Source organism: Acanthaster planci, linkage group LG01 (genome assembly GCF_054643075.1).
Source record: "Acanthaster planci isolate LZ-2023a linkage group LG01, COTS_SCS, whole genome shotgun sequence".
In the NCBI taxonomy this organism is placed as follows: Eukaryota; Metazoa; Echinodermata; class Asteroidea; order Valvatida; family Acanthasteridae; genus Acanthaster; species Acanthaster planci.
Window position 1 is genome coordinate 11,528,570 of NC_141777.1, and position 11,950 is coordinate 11,540,519.

Here is an 11,950-nt window from a genome sequence, read left to right on the forward strand (position 1 = left end):
AATGTAAATAACATTTCCAACATTATTAATAAAGACGTCATCAGTGACACCAAATGCATATGTTAACAACAATTCCTTGTGACTTAAATGACATTTGGATTAGCAAAAAACGCAGACAGATCCACAACGTATGAGTGCCAGGGAAGGGCAAGCCAAAGGCCTTTAACTGCTTCTGGAATAGGACGAGAACCAACATTACGTCTTAAAATAATGCATGGTAGGTCATCTCTACAAAGGGATGGACTGTGTTTAATGTATAACAGAAAAATTTCCACGTGTGCTAAAAAGCAGAACGTCACTCATGTGATGTTCTGATGTACACGTATACGATGTAGAATACCTGTTCGTTTTCAACTTCATTCGTTAAAATCTGTCTGTGTGAGAGAGACGTCATCTCTAAGAACGAAGTTGGAATTAATTTCTGTTCTTGTTTTCAGTATTCTCTTGTTGCCTTTCACTGTGCTGTTTATGCCATAATATTTTGGGTTATTTTCCAGGTTAACGGCCAAGATTTGTTCTACATGGTCTGCTCATTAGCGCTTCGCACGGTGTGGTGTTAATCGCTGGGTGTGGGTGTGAATGGTATCCGATGAGCATCTCCTGGATGATGGTGTTTCCCTAACTCATCTGGAGACGGGCGATCTCCTCTGCTTTGTTCAGCAACTTCGAGACATTTTCAGCTTCTCTGTTTACTCTGACATTATCCACTGTAGATCTAAGGTTGGAAAATGCGTCTTGGTTGGCAAATTCAGAAAGTTCTGTCGAACAGAAGAGGGGCCCTTTGTCGCTTTCTTGTAGCAATAAGGTGTGTCGATACAGCCAAATCTAAATCAAAGCCTGTAGAGCCCCTTTTGGGTTACGAATGGATAAATGTAGGTCCCTTGTGGGGTTTTTCCAAACTTTTTTTTTGTCGCAGTTTCTGGATTTTTTTCCTTTCTTTATTTTGGTCAATGACAACTGCAGGGTCTGCTCCTAGGACTTTCTATATCCTCTTCATAGGGCCACCTGTGCCAGTCTCCAGGGGGGGGGAGCCTGGAAAAGTGTCAAGGAGATCTGCTTCGTCTAGACTGGTTCATAGACCACTTCAAAGTCCACATCTGTGTCATTTTTCCCACTTACTGCTTCAGATAGAGAGTTTGGCCGCTTTATCCCTAAGACAGGTATCTGGGGTTTGTGACAGAGGTGGTAGCAAGTCAGTATGTGTTAGTCCAAGTCAAGTCACTTGTAAATTGTTGCAATCTTATCCAAGTCACAAGTCATTTGGTCCAGTCACAAGTCAAGTTGCAAATCAGTTTGGTCCATAAAAAAAGCAAGCCACATGTCTTTTCCTTCAAGTCTACAAGGTAAGTTGCGCCTTATTTCATCTCACTGTAAAAAGTAAACAGGGCCTGGCATCAACTGAAGACTTATAATTTGAGACAGATGAGTTTAACTCGCTTGAGTTACAAATACACGTACGCACGTACTGTTTATTATGCCATAACAATTTCCATGTGTACCACTGCACTTTTACAGTACATTTACATGTCCAGTAATTCTTTAAGAACTGTCAAGTGATACCAAATGTCCTCTACTGTGTCCGCCCAGTTAAATTATAGCTGACTGCCAGCAATTAGACAAGGGCCTAGTTTCAGTTCATGAAATTTTCCTTTTATTTATTTTCCTTTTAATTATTTTCAAGCCACAGCCAAGTGATCAGTCCTAGCCTTGGGCACAGACCACCGATGTGGAAGTCCAAAGGAAGTCTGATGCCAATTAGTTTAAGACCACAATTGGTGTAAGAAGATAAGGCTGAAGGTAATACCCAGGTGTGGGGCTCTCTGCAAGCTTGCTTGTAGTTTCGTGAATCTTTCGATGTTTCTCCCCCCCATAGAATGTTGTCTAGCTGATTTTGGAATGCACCCATAGATTTTGAAGGTTGTTTCATCAAAGAGGACTTGAAATGACTTGACACAAAAGATTTTTCAGATTTCCCCTCCCAGTGGTGGGCTGAAGGTTACTACTTCTACTGATTTTGCGTCAAGTAAGTGCTCGTGACATAGGCCTAGACCTATTTTATCTCAAGATGAGAGAAGACTGTGCAGTCGTGGAACGTATACTTGAAATCCTCAACAACTAGCCCTTTAGTGATCATTTTCCATTAAATGAATTTGTTTGGAACGCGTAGATCGACACTGGTTCTGACTATGTCCAGGCTAGGTCATCTCTCGACGTCCTTTTGAATGCCGGCTTTGATTGCGTAACGAGTGGGGAATACCGTGTCGCTGGCTCGCCTCGATAACTGTCTCAAAGTTGCCTCCCTCGATACATAAGGCCTACCACTGTATTTCTGAAGATTGGCAACAGCTTCTGGGCAAATTGTATTGCTTCTGGTTTCTTGCCGAATTTGACAAAGATTTGTTTGTCATTCTTAATATCCTGGGTCAAGCTTTTACTCTGAAGTACATGTTAGTATTTCCTAGTCAATTTCTGTGTGTAGTGTTGTGCTGTATGTAGCGTGCTGGTGATTGTCGGGACACTCTTGTCTGAAATCCGAAGGTCATTCGTTTTGGCAAGGAAGTCATCTGGTTGGAGTTTCGTCGTTCTCTGTTTATAACTTTTAATGTTGTATAGTGATCAGTTTGTCGTATATTATTAGTAAGGTTTTTATTATGTAGCTATCAACTATTGACACTTAAAGTTTGTATTTGTAATTTACATTTGTTTTACGTGTGCAAAAAGGCCAAAGTAATTCCCTTTAATGGGATAATAAAGTTATATACTGAATTGAACTGAATTGAACGTGGGGCCGAGTTGATTCTGCTGTTGCTGACAACAAACTTTGCTGTAGTTCCACATATATTTTTACTGATTATCGTCTGGAATTTCCTTCCACAGGTAAAGTCGTTCTGAAAGGTGTGTAGCTTGATTTGACTGGCCTGTAGTCTTTGTGGATTACTCGGTCTGTGCTGTGGTGTCTTGTGATGGTGTTCGTCTATGATATTAACGTCTGCTCTACGCTCTGGGTCAATGCATAGACCTGAAGGAGAAAATACTATGGACTGCCAACTCCAGCGGGCGCACCGAGCATTGCGCGTAAACATGTTCCGTCAGCCGGAAGCTCTGGAGTTGTCGAAACAGGAAACTTCCGGTTGACCTTTGTAGCGTTGTTCACGTGCGATTAACAATGGCGACAGGCGCTGCGCTCGTAATTTTGCCTCGGAACTTTTCTTTTTCGTGGAAAAACAATCGCAAAATGGACGAGATAGACAGTATACAAGTGTGTTATGACATTGTTATATTTATCAGTATACTAGCGTGAGCATTAATAACAATTAGTGAGCCCGTTTAGACAGGGAAAGTTGTGTATGTATTCTTTTCTCATGCACGATCGTGACAATCGGCAAACATGATCGAGTACTCTCATCCCCACCGACACTTCCAGGTCTGGTTGGCTTGACCCAGCAAAACCTATTTTTCTGACTCGTAAAGCAATTTTTAGAGTTATAAATACTCATCTGGTGGGGTTGTCGTATTTTTCAAGGGGAAAAAATAGTAAATGTTTCCCCGTTCATATTCAAGTGTTTAAAAAATATTTTCAATGCTAGGGCTATGAGCAAATTTGTGTTTTTCTACAAGATTTAAATTTAAGGGACATCGTGTTATATTGGGAAAAATGAGTGGGAAACATGAAGGCCCATAGCATAATTTCCCCAATGACTTCGTACATGTACATGCCATACTTCATAACTGTATGTAAAACTAATAGGATCTTTATAAGCTGATTTTATACAGTCAGAATTGTTTTGAGGCAAAAAAAGTGACAACATGCATCGGCTTGGTAAATTTTCGGGCAGAATATTAATGACGGGTTTCTGGCTTCCCTTGGTCAGAGAAGCAAGCAAAACTTCCAAACATTACTCAAATTGGTTTGTAAACGACCAAATCCGCCAAAATTCTGAATTACAAAATGTAAAATAAACAGATTTACAATATACACATACAAACATTATATTTTTTCAAGCACCTCATTTATTATATAATAGTTTCAAAGTTGTCTCTATCAATTTTGTCAAATAAAACTGAGGTTTCCTTAAAACATCCTGTAAGACGCCTTTCTTTATTAGTTGATTTTGTCCATATTCACGACAGGCTTTTATGTAGGTGGCGTAACTGAGGGCAGTGGTATCCCCAAAGATATGGAATAGAGCAGAGTTCTTAAAGATTATGCAGGTACTCGTGTACAACATTATGTGACACATTTGAAATGTGTAATGTGCACTAGTCACCATGATACTTGACCTGTGGACTCTGGCATTAATATTAGTGATTAAAGAACGCCTCCTAAAATCGTCATTCTTTAAAATCAACTACTTCAGTTTTCAAGGAGGTAAGATGAAACGAATGAGGAAATTTCAATATAAAGTAAGCTTGTGATTTCTTTCCTGCAACATAACTTTATTATCAATAAATATTGCTTCCCTGAGGAAAAAATCCACAGTGTGCCAGCTAGCTGGGATCAAGCACACAATATCCTGCATATACGATTAAAGCATGTGGCCAGCTAAAGTTTTATGCTCCTTATGGGTGTTGCAAGTGCTGAAAAGATCAATCAGTGTACTCCTTGCAGTCTGCTGTCAGTACCTGTTGTGTCCTCAACATTGTGGCGCCCCTTCGTACATCGTTCATGTCCATGTGAGCCACCGAGTTAGGGGATGGTGTAATTGATGCTGGCATAACCTAAAGGAGTGGGATTCAACAAAGTCGGAGTGAATAAAAGCCCGCTTGAATGGGGTTCAAACCCAACGTTTTTTTATCACATTCAAGAATGTATTGCTCTTGCATTGTTATTTTTCATTTCAAATGCCAGTTTTGAAGGTGTGACAACATTCTGAACTGTTACAATCCAAGGATCACCAAAAGACCATATTCCAATTAGTGTGAAGGAACGTACATTGGTCATTCACAAGACGTTCATTAACAGTAACATTTTATTCATAATTTACAGAAAAATATTAAACTATGCAAAAATGGTTTCATAACTACCTTTAAAAATAAATAAAAACTAAAGGGGTTCAGATCTGCTTGGTTGGATAGGCCCAATTTGATGACATGAACCTAAGATCTGGCATCTGGCCGAGAATTACTTTTGAACAAGAGTTAAAATCTGACTTTTTGCTTTTGAATGGTTATAGCATGCATAAAATTCTGGTTACTACTCAACAAACATTTACAGAGGGGTTAACATGAGGGGTTTTAATACATGTGAACATCAACAGAAAAGCATGCATTGCATTGCAATGTGGATTAAACATCCATACATGGAGCCAGACGCAAGAAAATGCTTGAAATAGAAAAAAATGAAACTTGTCAAAATTGCAATTTAAGAAATCAAATTTCAAATATTTAACACAGGAAAACTCAAGTCAACGACCAACTCAAACAACCATTTCAATGAACTTACCAGGACCAGAGTGATTAACTTATGATGCGGGCAGAAATTCAGTGGGTAGGCTAAGTTGGCACCTGCACATACCACACAATGAAATATAAGGAGAATTACTGTGAAGTGAAAAAGAATACTGGACCAAACCACAAGCAAACCAACTCATTTTTTCTTATTAATTTTTTTTTTTATAGTTTTTATAATGTTAAAATTATCACCCCACTCTTTGGCAGTACTTCTACATGATAAGCATAATTGTGATAAGCTGATGATATTTCAACTAAGCTGAAGAAGAAAAAGACTTTGGTATTAAAACCATAATGTTCCGATAGTCACATTTTATGAACTCACCTATCATGCCTACAATAAAACAATGTTATCTTTAGATCTTGACGATTCTTAACTAGGCCTACATGGTGTTGCCTCCATTTTCGTCTTTTCGCTGTTTTTGGGCTGGATCTGGCCTCTTCGGTATACAATAGAAACTCAACCCGCCTATTTTTGTCTTTGGGCGCTGCTGTCAGCTACTACACAATCATTACCTGAAACTTTATGCCATTTTGAGGAGGAAATATCCACACCTTATCGACGCAGCACGATCATGTATACGAACGACAGTAAAACGGAAGTTGTCTGTGCCGGTAATTTCGGCACTTCCGGTTGACGCAAGATCGACGTGCGCCCGCTGGAGTTGGCAGTCCATTGTATTTTCTCCTTCAGGTCTATGGTCAATGCGTACATCATCGTGGTCAACAAATGACTGCGCCGCCAACATGGATGCTTTTTGCGTTTGTTTTAGCTGTATTACGGCGACTATTGAAATCTCGTCGCCAGACAACATTTACTTGTTTTCATGCTCGTCTTTTTGTTTTCGTAGATTTGGGGGGGGTGCCTGGTTGCTTTGTTTGCGTGGTCGATCAGCTTGGCAAGCGGAAAAGCGGTTTTATTTTAAGGGTTTGTTGAAAGTCTTGCCGTAGGCTGGGCGTTTTTACTCTGCGGGTGGTTGTCGGTCAGGCCACAGTGAGCGCACGGTTGTGATCTATACGGAATTGTAACTTCCATATTGTCCTTCAGTTGATTCCTTCTTGTAATGTGGCTGATGAAATGATGGTTCACTCAACCTAATATCGGGCATCTTAGAGAGAGGAATACATTCCATTTGTTCTTCCTATAACCCAATTTGAACAGACGTTTCACTAAATATCGCCCCATCGACGTCACTACTGCTACAAAGGCTCCCCACCCCCCCTGGTTGTCCCACGTTTTAACCTAACTACGCTGACACTGCAATCAGTCAGATGGGCTGACATGCAGGGAAGGTATGCAAAAGGATCATTCACATCCAAAGTGTAATTATATAGGCCTTAAACTGCACCTTGAATCAGAATCAATCTGTTCGTGTTTTTCAGGCTTCTAAAACATCATCATTCGCCAAAAATGAACCGACTCCTTAGATACTCGCTGTTGAATGGATCAAATGAATTCCACCCCATCTGTTAGAAACCCTTTCGGAATTAGGACAAGATGACTATTTAATACATATCTACCCTCCGTAAACATCAAAACTGCGGTGAGTTTTGTTTTCCGTGACAACAAAATTGCTAACCAAGGGAGCGTCGGGATCAGAGCGAAGTCAATGGAAATTCGTGTTAATGTGCATAGCTTGTTATGGATATTCAGCTTGCAGTGTTCTAGATATGACAACACGAATTAGACAGTACAAAAAAACCTACAGCGTTTGGAGATTGCAGAGCCTACTGAAAGCATTTGCCTCAATGCTACCGATGCTGACGCCTCTCAGGGACCTGCCAAATGAAAGGAAAAAAGGAATTCTGGTATTTAAATTTGGAAAGAAATAAGCCGCCGGTCAATTTGCCAGTAAACATTTATTGTTAACCGTTCGGTGAACGTTGACGTTACTTGGTATGAAACGATCTCCGAAGCTATCAAACTTGCTAAATCGACTGGAATCCGGCTACTGCGTAACTTTAACAAGTTTTCATTGGGAACCCTTGAGTAATATGTAAAGTAAGGGAATCTCTCTCATTCCTCAAACATTTAGTGGTGGCTCTCTTTTTTCAGATGACGTCGTTTCTGTATAATTCATTTACATCTGGAAACCAGACAAACAAGATGCTCTTATGTCCTGTGTACATGTACAAGCTGAAAAGCTTTTACACAGTAAAAAGTGTGGGGGTCAGTCTATTTTAGCGGCCGGCGTTACGTGCGCAAGCAGTTGCGATGGACATCGCGCGTACATGAGGGTAAAAGAAGGCGCGTCGCCACACCATGCTTGGAAACAGCTCCTGACCCGAAACCGGAGACGTTTGGGGGTGGGCTAACCCAAATGGATCAAACTAGTGCACAGATTAAAATTTCAGCATCAACTCCAACTTCCATTTAAGCAACGGCCACCCATGCACTCTACAGGTGTGACTAGTGTAGGGGTGGAGGCACCTCGTTTTTCATTAGAGGCATATGCCCCATTAACAAAAAAAAAAGGAAAAATCACGTGTTTGTCCGCAGTGGTGGTTGTGTTACCTTTTACTTCATGAGAACGAAGTAGTTAAGATCCTGAGGATCCCCTTTCAGAAATTACAATGCTTCCTGTGAAACGTACCCTATCGCGCCAGCGACACACACCTTTCTTATCTATGAAGCATTATGCACAATCTTTGCTGAATTGTTTATTATGGCATTCAGTTTCCTTTGCATCGATTAACTAATCGATCATGTTTATTAAGCTCTGCCCCCGTGGGATTCTTGAACAATAAACCAAGTCCGCGGGTCGATTACTTGGGTCAGGCCCTAATAAACGGGAACATCATGCAAAAGTCAAATTGAACTCAGTCACATTGAAATCAAACACGGTGTTTTGTTGCAAGTCAGAATAATGTGGTTGCACTACTTTTTGGTGATCTGTTTTCTAATTACGTTTAGTTCTCAGCCCATTGTTCTGTGTTCAGTATATTTGTAAAGAGATTTCCTGTAATCGATCTCCTTTTGCAGAATTAGCACCCTACTTAAGCTACTTAAGTTAAACAATATCTATATCACACAAGATATTTTCTCGATTTATCACGAATCCCAAGCAAAATATTTTTCTTTTTATTGACCACACGTCACTTGTCCGAAAGCATCCAGCCAACGAAGAGGCAAGCTTATTTCAAAAGGAATCCCTAAAGGCTTTAAACAGCTTTATTTCTATATTGCCAACAATTACCTTTTGCCAATTTCACATCTGGCTTGATTTATGACAGTGCATTCAACAAAGGAATCGTCCACTGGCTTGGCAAAGTCATATTGACAGGGGGGTAAAATTGAAGAATTCATCATCAGTACTGATGGTAAAGGAAGAGTTGCCATTCAATCAAAAATCAAAGGGCGGAGTGGGCGGAGTACCACCCGTGGCTAAGCTGTTCTAAGTGGAGAAGGGAGCTGACGTAATTTTTCTCCTTATATATTTGCATATTAAACAATTTAGGGATTGATCAATACATAGATACAATATCGAACTGCAGCGTCAACCTTTTACTGACAGTGAAGAAAATAAAAGAAATTGGACTACTTGGCAGAGCTTCGTAGGAGTGACTTTCCGCTTTTTTATTAATGAATTCATTATGATACATATCTGCGCTATCTATCAATTATCTATTATGGTTGAAATACCATTGAAATCTGCTTTTTCGACGAACGATTTCAGATTGTAGGCCTAATAAATATAACCAACCAAGGAAGGGGACCCGAAAATCTTGCAAATGATGTCCAAATTTACGGTACAATGCCAAAAAATAACAGTTGTTTATAACCAACAAAATGTTACTTCCACTTAAGCTTATATTGCTGACGCCACCTTTAATCCGGTATAGGGAGAATAGGGTTCATTCAAATAATTTGTTGAAAGAGAGGGGGTGCTTTACAATCATTTATAAGCACCTAATCAGTTTCCCTATATAAGTTCATAATATATGTTCAACAAGCCGTATCCTCTTTGAGTGATCCCTGTTCACCACTTCCCAGGTTGTATCGTGTTACTGGAGTATGATCCCTGGCTACATAGAGTTTCAGGTTTAATGGCTTCAGACTAGCAGCCCCCGAACAGAGATATTGACAAATGGGAAGAGCCACCAACACAGCTCAGTTGGTAGAGCACTGGTACGGTATTCCAGAGGCCGCAGGTTCAAATCCCGCTCAAGTCATTTTCTTTGTTCATCTTTATTATCATTTAGTCAGTTCCCCCTATATAGTTTCTTTCATAATATATGTTCAAAAAGCCGTTTAATCAAATAATTTATTTCAAATCAGCTGTCATTGTTCTCTGTAACAACAAGGATCATAAATTACTGAACACTTACAGTTCCTCCAGAGAGGAGAGTCCACTGAGGAAATTTGAATCAATGGAGATGTTGTGAGCATTCGTCTTGAACCTAAAAAAAATGATGGAAGAACTGTAGCATAACTCACATTGCGTGTGCTGAGGAAACAAGACGTCCTGAATAGGTTAACTTGACACCCGCCCCTAATCGAATGCCTTAGTTCGATGGTTTTAACTAGGCCAACAATTTTTTGTTCTCCTTTAATACTAACAGGAGAGAAAATTGTACGGCAATCCTTCCGAACGATGCTTAATCATATCACTAACTGAAACAGAATCAAGTAGCTTTCAAAATAAAGGTAATTGTCCAATCAAATGATACACACAATATACGTGGGACGGGCAAAATCTCAGACAAAAACTTGATGTACGGAATTCTTAAAGATTGTCGGAGGGGCGTATCTTAGTCAAAACGGCGATAAGCAAATTCTTGTGCTGGTGTCTTTTTCGACGCAGGGTAATAACATGGTTCTTTGAACAGCGTGTTTCATGGTCACTGATGTCATCATTACGTAATCCTGGAATCCATTGAGCTGTGGTCTTCGCTGAACTTTATAAGATTATTACCTCCTTTGGATTGCTTAAGGAGAAATCTCGCAAAATCTTGCAATTAATGAAATCCAAATAGATAGTCCAAACAGATTGCTTTATTTTCAATTTCTTTCTTTTTCAATCATGAAAAATCTTTCCTTCTAATAAAAGCAGCTCAGCCCAGTTTTATGACGAAAGACGATGCTTATTAAAATAGTGCGTTTGCGACGGTTACGTTACACATTGGGATGTTGCTCAATATGAGAAAAACCTGGAGCCACACGACACTTACAGGCTTAGAAGACTGGAGAGTCCCGTAGAGTCATTTGATTCAATGGAGTCGATGCTAACAGTAGCAATGGTCCTTCAAAAAGCGAAACCAATAACTTAATTGAAACACACTGAAAAGGTCATGACGGTATTTAAAATTCGAGGGAAGGTAATTACTTTTAGAATCCTTTACAGGATAATGAAGCCTTTAAAAAAAAACCTGTATTTATAGCATGATTATTAAAAGTTAAGAAGATAGCAGTCAGAGAACAGCGTTTGCGCCCAGGCAAACATCCATTCTTAGCACTCAGGTATAAAAGGTCAATTTGATTCAAGACGCGATATCAAATTTCGTGGCACTTATGTTATGTGACTGAGCATGATGTTTAATATTTGTTGAACATCTCTTTTTCTTCAAAGAGTAATGTGTTACAGTAGGAAGTTGGGAGAAATGTTTGGATGATGTAATCAGGGGTCCTTGGGCGTGATCTTAAAAGGTACATAAATTTTTATTAACTAAAAACTTTGAGTTTGATTGGGTTTTCTTTTGGAGTAAAGGTAGACAAACGGTGATGAGGTCTTGATGAAAACTGACGTTACGCCATTATCAAATAAAGACGCGTGGCTTTATGTTAACGGTGCATGGCGACTCTTTAACCAGAGAACTTTCGGTTCGAATGGGTTCACGTTTAGAAAGTGGATAGACGGGAAGTGTTGTAGGTAAATATTAAAATGAAATTGTGATGACGTCAACATAGTAACGTTACGTCGGTTTAAAGCTGCATATTTCAAGGACTTATAACAAGAGAACTGTTTATAGTCCGATCTGGTTCAGAATTTTTATGCTAATAGGCATCAAAGGTGCACTTTCAGGGTGTTATAAATTGACAACTAGCACAGGTATGGAATGATTAAATGGATCACTTCTTGTAAAATATGGAGGAATGGCATAAAAAACATCTTCCAGATTTACCGCAATGTTTTAGTTTATATGAAAAATAAACGTTGGAAGGGCGGAAACCATAGAGTTTGTTTGCTTTTTTGAAAAACAGTTTTTGTAAAACAAGAATTATTAGTCTTGACTACCTAAAGACGTCAAGGAAGACGCCACGTATATAATCTTGCAAGTAAAATCCACAGAGATGTCGCTCAAGACATTGCATTTATGATGAAATATGAGTCTGCAAAGTTTTTAAGTCTTTTTCATTTTACAAGGATCAGGGCAACTTTATTGATAGGGCACCTGATGTTGTTAATTCATACAAGTTGTGGCATACATCAAGTTTACGGTGTTCTCTCTGACAACAAAACTGGTACCCAAAACTCCCGACTCGAGCACTTTCCCTGGA

At 39.5% G+C, this 11,950-nt stretch overlaps 1 long non-coding RNA gene across 1 annotated transcript; it reads right to left on the reverse strand.

Annotated features, from left to right (window-relative positions):
- Positions 1-3,156: 3,156 nt before the first annotated feature.
- On the reverse strand, positions 3,157-10,698 carry LOC147800348 (uncharacterized). Its single transcript, XR_015426228.1, has 5 exons — positions 10,624-10,698; positions 9,781-9,852; positions 7,159-7,230; positions 5,444-5,505; positions 3,157-4,719 (listed from the first exon to the last, which is right to left on the reverse strand). It is a non-coding gene; the product is annotated as an uncharacterized LOC147800348 (long non-coding RNA).
- Between the last annotated feature and the right edge of the window lie 1,252 nt (positions 10,699-11,950).